Raw genomic sequence first — 12008 nt, forward strand, 5'->3', positions numbered from 1 at the left:
AAGGAGGGCGCACCGGGCGATTCCCGGCTCGCGGGTGACGGTCGCCCGGGCTGTGAGCGCAGGGGCGGGGCGCCCGCCGGCCCTCTATGACTCGCCGGCGGGCTCGCGCTCGGCTCCCGCGGCGGCGACGACCGCCACCCGGGCGCGGTGCGGGGCGGGTGGCGCACGTGGCGCTGGGGGAGCCGCCGGGCGATTTGCCCTTAGGCTCCGGGACCGAGTGGCCCCTGGGCGAAGGGCGCTGGGGCGGTGCTGGCCGCCACCCCCACCAGCACCGGGTGCCCCCGCGTGGGCCGGGGTCTCCGACCGGGCCGCTGTGCCCTTTGCGCCCAGCGCCTTAGCGCGGTGAAAGTTCCCTCCCTGGCGCTTCGGGGGCATCGCGGTGACCTGGAATCTGGAGCCAGGAACGCAGTGAAAGCGGTGTTATCTGTAGGTAATTGTTTATGAAACCTTTGCCCCGAAATTTGAGTTACTGCACTTCCCTGCCCTGATTCCCACCCACAAACTGAAATATTTTTAAAGCGCCCTTGTGTGAAACAGCTAATATTTCGCTTTTGAACTTTTTTATTCAGTATCCCTATAATTTGAAGGACTAACACTTGATGACGAATTATATTTTTTCACTAGAATGAATTTTAAAGTAGTACAAATTTTTTGATGATAAATCCGATAGGAGCTTCTGTATGGCTCTCAAATTCAGTTAGACATGATACTGGTTTTATGTGCGTTTATTTATGAGTTAATGTTTATGTGCGGGTACAAGGTCTCTGAGCAGAGATTCAATTCAATCAGATTTTTTTTTCTCAGCCCTTCCCCCACCCCTGTAAGGATTTGGGAGGAATTCTTCCTGGTTCCTTTAAGGCTGCCAAACCACGCACATATAATGTCTGGGATTCCCACCTCCCTTGGGTTTCACTTAAATCACATTAAATTTGAGGTTACGGGGTGTTTTTTTGTTTGCTTTTCGCTTTTTTTAAAGATTGATTTATTTATTTGAAAGGGTTACACAGAGAAAGGCAGAGAGAGAGAGAGGTCTTCCATTGCTGGTTCACTCCTCCAATTGGCCACAACGTCCAGAGCTGCCTGGATCAGGAGCCAATAGCCAGGAGCTTCTTCAGGGTCTCCCACGTGGGTGCAGGGGCCCAAGGACTTGGGCCATCTTCTACTGTTTTCCCAGGCCATAGCAGAGAGCTGGGTTGGAAGCAGAGCAGCTGGGTCTTGAACCAACACCCATTTGGGATGCCGGCACTGCAGGCAGCGGCTTTACCCACTTTTTGTTTTTAACTTAAATTATTTCCCTAAGGCTAATAATCTATTTATTCAGCAGCTATAAACAATAAGACTTGTGTTCCATATCAGTAATCTCTAATTTATCAGACCCTTATCCACCTCCTGAATCCAGTTGTGATTAAGTGAGAATTTTACTTCCATCTATATCCCTGAGATGGGACACTTTTACCAGCTCTGTTATGAGTAAAGCTTTGTGTTTTTAACTACCGGGGCCGGTGCTACGGGGCAGCAGGTTAATGTCCTGGCCCGAAGCGCCAGCATCCCATATGGGCGCCAGTTTAAGACCAGGCTGCTCCACATCCGATCCAGCTCTCTGCTATGACCTGGGAAAGCAGTACAAGACGGCCCAAGTCCTTGGGCCCCTGCACCCACGTAGGAGACCAGCTGTTGCAGCCAATTGTGGAGTGAACCATCAGATGGAAGACCGACCCCCCCCCCCCCCCCGCCGTGTAGCTCTTTCAAATAAATAAATGAATCTTAAAAAAAAAAAAAAAAAAAAACAAACTACCAACTTGTTCTTGTTGTAATCAGCCCTTTGGAGTCCTGCCAGGTAATCCTTGCCTCCTTTTACAAAAGCCTATCAACAAGTTCACTGTGACTGTGACTCAGAACACGTTATTTTACTCTCTATTCAAATACACATGGATTAAAGACTGGTGAGTCAGTTGAGAAAAGGTAATATGGATTGGTTCTCCCAAGTTTGATTTACATGGGCTACCTAACCATGGTTGCTTCATTTTTTTCATTGTCATCTTTTTAAGTGAAAAGTCATATAGGGATTTCTTAGGTAAAGGGGAAGGATTAATGGAGAGCTTTTTTTTTTTTAATGGAAACATGGTTTGCTTGCAGAGAAGGAAGAACTGGAGGATGACTGAGTGTTCAGAATCAGACTGCAGTGTGCACCACTAACTCAGTGAAGGGAATTGGTATTTGTCTCCCTTTCAAATGCATACAAGTAACTCCTGTGTCCCCATAACTTCCTCTTTGAAACACCCTCACCTATCTTGTTGTTGCCCCTCCATATCCACTCTCCACCCTCTCCCCCTGCTCTAGTGCCAGGGAGGGCTAACCTGTTGAGATTGCACCAATGGGCTCCTTTGTCCTACTTGGTATCGGCATGGGTTCTGGCAGTGGGAATTATCTGCAGGACACTGTAGGCCAAAAAATAGTAAGGTCATGGTCATTCCCACAGCTGAGTCACATGGCTACTGGACTTTCTCAGTACTCTTACCCTCTCCACTCCTTCCTTTTATTTTAATGGCCTGGGGTACCCTACCAGTCCATGGGGTACTGCCTTGTCCCTTGTTGATTTCCACGACCATGCCCACATCTCTGTAAATAGCCCTTTTAGTAACTTCGAAATAGGGGCCAGTGCTGTGGCAGAGTAGGCTAAACCTTGGCCTGCAGCGCTGGCATCCCATATGGGCACTAGTTCATGTCCCAGTTGTTCCTCTTCTGATCCCACTCTCTGCTATGGCCTAGGAAAGCAGTAGATAATGGCCCAAGTGCTTGGGTACCTGTACAAGTGTGGGAGACCCTCAAGAAGCTCCTGGCTCTGGCCATTGCGGTCATTTGGGGAGTGAACCAACAGATGGAAGACCTTTCTCTCAGTCTCTACCTCTCTCTCTTTCACATAAATAAAATAAATCTCTCTTTCAAATAAGTAAAATAAATCTTTAAAAATGTAGAGCAGCTGGGACTCAAACCAGTACCCATATGGCATGCCGGCATATGGGCATATGCCGACACTATGCCACAGTGTTGGGGTCCCCCCAATTTTCATTTCTAACCTTTGTTTTTCTTTCCATCTCTGCTTTTTTTTTTTTTTTTTAAGGTTTATTGTATTTTATTTGAATGGCACAGTTGGAGAGAAAGAGAGAGATGCTGTTTTATTCCCCAAATGGCTGCAACAACAGGCTGGGCCAGGCTGAAACCAGAAGTCAGGAGCTTCTTCCAGGTCTCCCAAGAGAGTGGCAGGCATCCAGGGACTTTCTGCTCTTTCCCAGGTGCATTAGCAGGGAGCTGGATTGGAAATGGAGCAGCTGGGACTTGAACCTGCGCCCATATGGGAGCACCAGCTCATTCCTCTGCCTCTTAGTTCAAAACCAAGAATGAAGGGCTGATTGGCTCCCCTTAAATTTTCTAGCCGGATCTCACAACTTATTAGTCCATCTAAAGAGCATTTACCCTTGAGTAGGCTGGCCACCTTAGCCTGAGGAAAAGTCATTTGCTTCAAAAGACTTCCATCAAGGCAATAGGTGAAGCTGGCTTCCATATGTAAAAAATAGCATTCTTTAACCAGTTTTTTTTTTTAATTAATTAATTATTTGAAGGGCAGAGTTACAGAGAGAGGACAGAGAGATCTTCCATCTGCTGGTTCATTCCCCAAATGGCCCCAATGGCAGCTGGGCCAATCCGAAGCCAGGAGCCGGGAGCTTCTTCCAGGTCTCCCACATGAGTTCAGGGGCCCAAGCACTTGGGCGATCTTCCACTGCTTTCACAGACATATTAGCAAGGAGCTGGATTGGAAGGGGAGCAGCCAGCACTTAAACCAGTGCCCATATGGGATGTAGGTTCTGCAAGTGGCAGTTTAACCCACTACACCACAGCACTGGCCCCTTTAATCAGGTTTTCTTCCCTTTTCTCTTAGTGAATGGCACTGCCTTCTAGGCATCCCTTCACCCTCCATTCCTAGTTCATTTACAAATATTTCCCAAGTATCTACAGACAGTCTCTAGTAACTCAGCAAGACCAACTGACTGTACCCCCTAAGTGCCTGTCTACTCCTGTGCTGCTTTCTCCACTGCCACCACCATACTCCAAGCTGCCATCCTCCTTCTGTAGTAGTGGTACAGCCTCTTCACTGGCCTGTTTACCTCCAGTTAGGACTGCCTAGTTCATAAAATTGTTGTTTGTATTACTTTTAAATCAACAGATTTAACTTAGGATGAAAGACATTAATTTTAGTCAGCTACTACTGAGGTGCGATGCCTGATTTTTTTTAATGGAAAACTGAAATGTGCAGACTAGGTATCAAGTTATCTTTTGAAAGGGAGAATGATTCTCTAAGCTCTCAAAAGTTATGAAACACATAAAATAATTCTTCTTGATGATCACATCGCTCAAAATGAACCTTAACAGATGAATCCTGTTTTTCCTGTTAGAGTATGCCAGTAAATCTTCAGGTGATTGAACACACTCCTCCCTACTTCCAGTGTCTCAGGACATTGAAGTCCCAGAACAAAGTTCAGCTTCTCAGGGGTCAGCATTGTGGCACAGAGGGTTAAGCCTCTACCTGCAATGTTGGCATCCCATGTGGGCTCCTGTTTGAGTCCCAGATGCTCCACTTCCAATCCAGCTCCCTGTTAGTGCACCTGGGAAAGGAGTGAAAGATGGCCTAAGTGCTTGGGCCCCTGCATCTACATGGGAGACCCAGAAGAGGCTCCAGGTTCCTGGCTCCTGGCTTTGGCCTGGCCCAGCCTCAACCATTACAGCCATTTGGGGAGTGAACCAGCAGATGGAGGATCATTCTCTGTCTCTATTTCTCTCTCACCTTCTCTCTATCTTTCAAATATATAAGTCAGTCTTTGGGGAAAAAAATCAAAAAAGTTCAAGTTCTCTAATATTATTACCAGTGTGATTTAGGTTCATGTTGACCAAAAACCCAATGGATATAGAGAGCTATTGGATACTAGAGAAGTTTCAAAGACTGCATTAGATATAATGTCTTTCAAAGACTTGTAGTCTAAGAAAATAAAAGGGAACCCCAATTTTTGTAACTTCCTACAAAATAACTACTTTTAAGAAGATGATTTTTTTTACTAACAATGCTTTTTAAAATATTTATTTCTTAAAGGTTTATTTATATTTTGAAAGGCAGAGTTACAGAGAGGCAGAGAGAGAGAAAGTCTTCCATCCGATGGTTCACTCCCCAAATGGCTGCAAAGCCCAGAGCTGAGCCGATCCAAAGCCAGGAGTCAAGAGCTTCTTCTGGCGCACATGTAGGAAATTGACACTGCAGGTGGCAGCTTTACCCACTACACCATAGCCCTGAACCCAAATGTTTTGTTTTGTTTTTTGATATACTGAACCATCATTCTAATCTGCAAAGCTTTGAGTCTTGTGTAGCATAGTAACTTTTTTTTTTTTTTTTTTTTTTTTTTTTTTTGACAGGCAGAGTGGACAGTGAGAGAGAGAGACAGAGAGAAAGGTCTTTCTTTGCCACTGGTTCACCCTCCAATGGCCGCCGCGCCCGGCGCCCTGCGCTGATCCAAAGGCAGGAGCCAGGTACTTCTCCTGGTCTCCCACGGGGTGCAGGGCCCAAGCACTTGGGCCATCCTCCACTGCACTCCCGGGCCACAGCAGAGTGCTGGCCTGGAAGAGGGGCAACCAGGACAGAATCCGGTGCCCCATCCGGGACTAGAACCTGGTGTGCCGGCGCCGCAAGGTGGAGGATTAGCCTATTGAGCCGCGGCGCCAGCCTCAGTAACTTTTTTTTTAAAAATATGTATTTGTTTATTTGAAAGGCAGAGTTACACAGAGAGAGAAGGAGAGGCAGAGAGAGAGAGAGAGAGCACGTGCGGGCTTCCATCTACTGATCTGAAGCCAAGAACCAGGAACTTCTTACAGGTCTCCCACACGTGTGCAGGGGCCCAAGGACTTGGGACATCTTCTACTCCTTTCCCAAGCCATAGCAGAGAGCTGGACCAAAAGTAGAGCAGCTGGGACTAGAACCGGCGCCCATATGGGATGCCAGCACTGCAGGCAGCTGCTTTACCCGCTATACCAAAGCGTCAGCCCCTAACATAGTAACTTATTTTTTTTTTTAAGTTTTATTTATTTATTTGCAAGTTAGAGTTACACAGAGAAAGGAGAGGAAGAGAGGAGAGAGAGGTCTTCCATCCAATGGTTCACTCCCCAGATGTATGCAATGGCTGGAGCTGCATCGATCCGAGGCCAGGAGCTTCTGGGTCTCCCATGCGGGTGAAGGGGCCCAAGGAATTGGGCCATTTTCCACTGCTTTCCCAGGCCATAGCAGAGAGCTGGATCGGAAGTGGAGCAGCTGGGTCTCGAATCGGCACCCATATGGGATGCCAGTGCTTCAGGCCAGGACATTAACGCACTGCGCTACAGCACTGGGCCCCATAGTAACTTCTATTACCTGTAATCTACAAGGCGGGATTAGTACTAATATATGTGTGATAGGCTTTGTATTCTCCACCCGAAATTTTCCTTAGAAACTACTTTCCATAAATGTAGCTGACATAATTGGACTTATATAGTGATACTGAAAGTGTCTTAGAAAATACTGGTTTTTTGCTACTTCCCTGTATCATACAAATGTGTAAAATCATTGTACTTGCTGTGCAGACACAGTTTCAAGTTAAATTTGGGCTACCTTCCAATGAAGATTGCTGTTGTTAAGTCCCTCCTAAGTAGAATTTGCATATTTCTTTACTTTGGGGTAGGTAGGTTATTTATTTATTTATTTATTTTTATTTAAAAGCCAAAGCAACACAGAGTTTCTACCTGCTGGTTCATTGCTTAAATGGCCACAACAGCTAGGGCCAGGAGCCTGGAACTCCATCCGGGTCTCCCCAGAGGCCCAGACACTTGGGTCGTCCTCCACTGCCTATCCAGCAGGAATGCTGGATAAGAAGCAGGTCAGCTGGGACACAAACCCAACTGCATCCTGATAAGGGATGCTAGTGTGAAAAACAGCCACTTAACCCCGTGGTACCACGATGCTAGCCCCTTTAGGTAGGCTTTAAAAAAAAAAGATTTTTTTATTTATTTAGGTAGGTTTTAATAGGCCAATTTGTACAGAAGTAGGAAATAAAGCTCTCAAAAGTTAACATGTCTTAGCTTAAAACTCAACCTGTAATAGCAGTGCTAGAATTGAAATTCAAGACTGTCTGCCTTTCCTACCAGGCGGTTTAGCCTTTTTTCTTTTATAATAATTTGTAGTAACACAAGAGTAATACTTAATCTTTTAAAAATAATCTAGGTGCTGGCATTGTGGCACAGTGAGTTAAGCCGCTGCATGTGATGCCAGCATCCCCTATCAGTACCAGTTTGAGTGCCAGCTGCTCCATATCTGATTCAGCTCCCTGCTGATGTGCCTGAGAAGGCTATGGAAAATGGCCCAAGTGCTTGGGGTCCTGCCACCCACATGGAGACCCGGATGATGTTTCTTGCTCCTGGCTTTAGCCTGGCCCAGCTATGACCATTGAGACCATTTGGGGAGTAAACCAGCAGATGAAAGATCTCGCCCTCACCCTCGCCCCCGCACCCGCCCCCATTCCAAGTAAAATAAACCTTAAAAAAATGCCAGGAAATTTCTTTAAAAAAAAGACTTTTTATTCATTTATTTATTTTTGAAAGTGTTATAGAGGGACCAGCACTGTTGAGTAGTGGGCTAAACCTCTGCCTGTGGTGCCAGCATCCTATATGGGTGCCAGTTCATGTCCTGGCTGCTCCTCTTCCAATCTGTCTCTTTGCTGATGGCCTGGAAAAGCAGTAGAAGTTGGCCCAAGTGCTTCCGCCCCTGCACCCACAGGGGAGACCTGGAAGAAGCTCCTGGCTCCTGGCTTTGGATTGGTTCAGCTCTGGTTGTTGTGGCCATTTGGGGGTGAACCATTGGGTGAAAGACCTTTCTCTCTGTCTCTCCCTCTCTCTGTGTAACTCTACCTCTTAAATAAATTAATTAATTAATCCTAAAAAAAAAAGTTATAGAAAGAGACCGAAAGAGATTTTCCGTCCTCTGGTTCACTCCCCAGATGGCCACGAAGCCAGGAGCTTCATCCAGATCTCCTACATGGATGGCAGGGACCCAAGCACTTGGACCATTCTCCACTGCTTTTCCTAGTCCAGGAGCTGGGTCACAAGTGAAGCATCTGGGACATGAACCAGCACCCATTTGGGATGCTGGTGTCACAAGTGGTGGCTTTACCCACCACACCACAATGCAGACCCCAGGAGCAGGTTTGTTAGAACTAATAATAATAATATTCAGTAAGCTCAAGAAAGCAAACTTTCTATTTTCCAATTTTCAAAGAATAGGGATTTTCAAACAACAGGTTGTGGGAGGAGTCAGTAATCCTTATAAATGCTTCATTGCAGTCCAGTTACATTTATTATTCGATCTTGTAATTACTAGTACAACATAAATGTATTTAAATTAATGTTCATATGAACTTAAGTGGTTGACACCAGGAACAAATGAGCTTTGTACAGAAATGAAGAAACAGTTTTATTGGGTTCTTAATATCTATCATGGCTTATTTTAATCAATTAATAAATATCCATGGAGTGCTTAATATGGAGCAGTAACTGGGCTAGACTGTAGGTAGCAGGTAACACTGTCAAACCACTCATTTCAGAAACAAACAGAGCAGATGGATGGCAATGGAGAGCAAGGGAAGTTAATAGGCATTTTCATATACTTAATCTATGATGAACTGATAGATACATCACCACTTTGAGGGGATATTTAAGTTCAGGAAATGGGCACGCTGATTTCAGGAAACTGCTGGTAACACTTTAATAATAAATATTATGTCCTTGCTAAGTTAATTTGAATTTATTTATTTGAAACATAGCAGAGTGACAGAGTGAGAAGCAAAGAGAGATCTTCCTTCAACTGATCTATACCCTAAATGGCTGTAAAAGCCAGGTCTGGGTCAGACTGAAGCCAGGAGCCAGGAACACCAACCAAGTCTCTCTTGTGGGTGACAGGAGTCCAAGCACTCGGGTCATCATCTGCTGCCTCCTAGGCACATTAGCAGGAAGCTGGATTAGAAGCATGGGATATCCAGGACTCGAACCAGGAACTCTGATATGGGATGCAGATGCCCCTGTATCCCCACTCTTGATTTTATGATGGCCTAATCTGACTTCCCATCAAGCTTCACATAGTGAATGGATATGTAGTTTGGTGATGATAAGAGTCTTATCCATTATTTGATTAATCCATTGTTCCATATTTCTTGAAAAATAATTTATTTTTTGATATTTAGAAGACTCTGTCTCTTTCTCTCTCTCTCTCTCTCTGTCTCTCTGTAAATCTTTCAAGTAAAATAAATAAATCTTTAAAGTAGGCCCATTCAGGTTTTTTTTTTTTTTACTTTCATTATAAATGTTTTCAAACATAAATGGAAGTAGGGAAAATAATGTAATATACTGAACTCCTATCATTCATTATCTAACAGTTAATTACATCTTGTAATTTTGTTAGGCAGCTTCTAGAGGCTGCCTAAATTCCATGGCTCAGGGTCAAACTGCCTTTCCCTGTGTCATCAAAGCTAGCAGTGGTGGTTTGAGTCCTTCTCACATCCCTCTGATCTCCTCTTCTATAATCAAATCTCCCTCAGCCTCTCTTACTTGCTTTAGCCATGTTTAAGGACACACATAATTAATTGGAAACCACATGGATCATTCAGAATAATTTCCCCATCCCCAGGTTTGTAGTGTAGTCACATCTGCAAAACCCATTTTGCCATATAAGGTAATGTTCACAAATTCTAAGGATTAGGACTTGAAAATCTTTCAAGGACCATTATTCTGTCTTCTGCACCTTCAGACATACACTCAATGAGTTCTCCTGGGAATTTTAAAGAAAATTGTAGACATCATAAAAATTTGCCCCTAAGTACTTGAGAATGCATCTCTTTTTCTTCACACCTCTCCCTTCAGTCCAGCTTCTTAATATTAACATGTTATTTGCCTTTGTCCCTAGGTTGACATTTCCACTGATGGTACAAAAACAGTGGCAGATAAGTGCTGGTAGTGGCACCAGACTGCACCAGCAGTCATCATACTCTTCACAGGAATACATTCATAGCTAAAAGAAACTGCACGCTTCACCTAAGAATGTCCTTGATGCAGCAGTGAAAATGACTGGACTAAAGCTTCACCCTTGAATGCAAGTGCATATTGAATATCTTCTTTTTTTAAAGATTTTGTTTATTTATTTGAGAGGTAGAGTTACAGTGAGAGGGTGAGACAGAGAGAAAGGTCTTCCTTCCGTTGGTTCACTCCCCAAATGGCCGCGATGACCAGAGCTGCGCCAATCCAAAGCCAGGAGCCAGGAGCTTCTTCCTGGTCTCCTATGCAGGTGCAGGGCCCAAGCACTTGGGCCATCTTCCTACTACTTTACCAGGCCATAGCAGAGAGCTGGATTGGAAGAAGAACAGCTGGGACTAGAACCGGCGCCCATATGGGATGCTGGTGCCGCAGGCGGAGAATTAACTTACTGCGCTATGGAGCTGGCCCCTGAATATCTTCATAATAATCCATATGATGAACTAGGAAGTGCATTTACATCACTTATACTATCCAAGTTTGATGATTGTCTTAAGGAAAAGTGCCTCTGAGATTGTTTGATTTGTAAGCAGTGCTGGCTGCTTTTTTTCATGGAATACATTTTTTTTTTTTACTTGAAAGAACAACAAAGTAGGTTTATTCATGCTTAGGTAATTTGGAAGATTTTTTCTCAAAAAATGAGCAAAATGAACCTGCTACATCAATGGAAGCCACTGACAGTTCTTATTGCTAGTGGTAAAATTCAAGCTCTCAAAAGAGAAAATTAGTGGTTTGGAAAAATTTGTAACTACTACCATGAGCTCAACAGCTTCCCAATGCTTAAAAGATTTTCTGGTGTGATGAGTAATGATTTTAATGAATGTAATATTCAATGTTGCATAATGAAATGTGTCCACATTGGGCAGGTCTGCATAACTCAGTGACCCAACATTTTCCAAATGACTAAAAATGTTAGAAAAGTATACATAAGGATAGTGAAGTAGGTAAGAGCTGGATTGGAAGTGGAGCATCCGGGTCTCGAACTGGAAGCCTCTCTTTTCTTCTTACATAAGTACCTACATAATATCCTGAGTTTAGTCTTTGGGCTTGCAAAGCATAAAGTATTTAGTACTTGACCCTTTACAGAAAAAGTTTGGTTAGCCCTGATCTAGATTTTAGTAAATCTTAACAGTGATCACACATTTAAGTCACCCTGAGATATCTGGGGGGAAAATGCCCATGTAGGGGGAGTCCCTCTCCCAGAGATTCTGATTTAATTGGTCTGGAGTGCAGCCTAGTCTACAGTAATTATTAAAAGCTCCCCACTGAGACTCAAAGCTGTCCTAGACTTGAGAAATATGGGTTTAAGTGATATAGACATTCTGATACATTTTTTAAAGTGTCATTAAGATGAAAACACAATTTTGCTCATTCTAAAAAAAAAATCAATTTGAGAATTACAGAAACCAAGGGATATGTAGAGCCCTGAATCCTATATCTGAGTTCTAGAATTCAAATCCCAGCTCTGCTTCCAATTCCAGCTTCCTACTGATATGCACCCTGGGAGGCGGCAGGTGATGGCTCAAGGACATGTATCGATGCTTCCCACATGGGTGATCTGGATTCAGTTCTGGGCTCCTGGCTTCGGCCTGGCCCCGGCCCTGACTGTTGCAGGATTTGGAGAGCAACCACGTTGATGAAGATCTCTGTCTCTCTGTGTGTCTCAGTCTGCTTTTCAATTGGCAAAAATAAATAAAAATTATTTTTTTTGGAAAAGAAAGTCATGGGAGATGAAGAAATTTCTGCTTAAAATCTCTTTATAATAAAGGTTATAACCCAGCACATTGGAAAGAACACTAAGAATCATTCTGCAAATTTTGTGGAACTAAGTAGCGCATGGAACTGTGTCAGTCACTGAC

At 44.2% G+C, this 12008-nt stretch overlaps 1 long non-coding RNA gene across 5 annotated transcripts in view; it reads left to right on the forward strand.

The window, feature by feature from the left end:
- The first annotated feature begins 88 nt into the window (after positions 1-88).
- The window catches only part of LOC108178132 (uncharacterized), a 32308-nt gene continuing 20388 nt past the window's right edge, over positions 89-12008 (forward strand). For 2 of the 5 annotated variants that reach the window (XR_011378253.1, XR_007909296.2), the window contains exon 1: positions 89-426. This is a non-coding gene — a long non-coding RNA (uncharacterized lncRNA). Of the gene's footprint in view, positions 431-10024; positions 10215-12008 lie in introns of all 5 variants that reach the window. The other 3 variants (XR_011378252.1, XR_007909297.2, XR_007909298.2) reach the window with 3 other exon arrangements.

Source organism: Oryctolagus cuniculus, chromosome 8 (assembly GCF_964237555.1).
Source record: "Oryctolagus cuniculus chromosome 8, mOryCun1.1, whole genome shotgun sequence".
In the NCBI taxonomy this organism is placed as follows: domain Eukaryota; kingdom Metazoa; phylum Chordata; class Mammalia; order Lagomorpha; family Leporidae; genus Oryctolagus; species Oryctolagus cuniculus.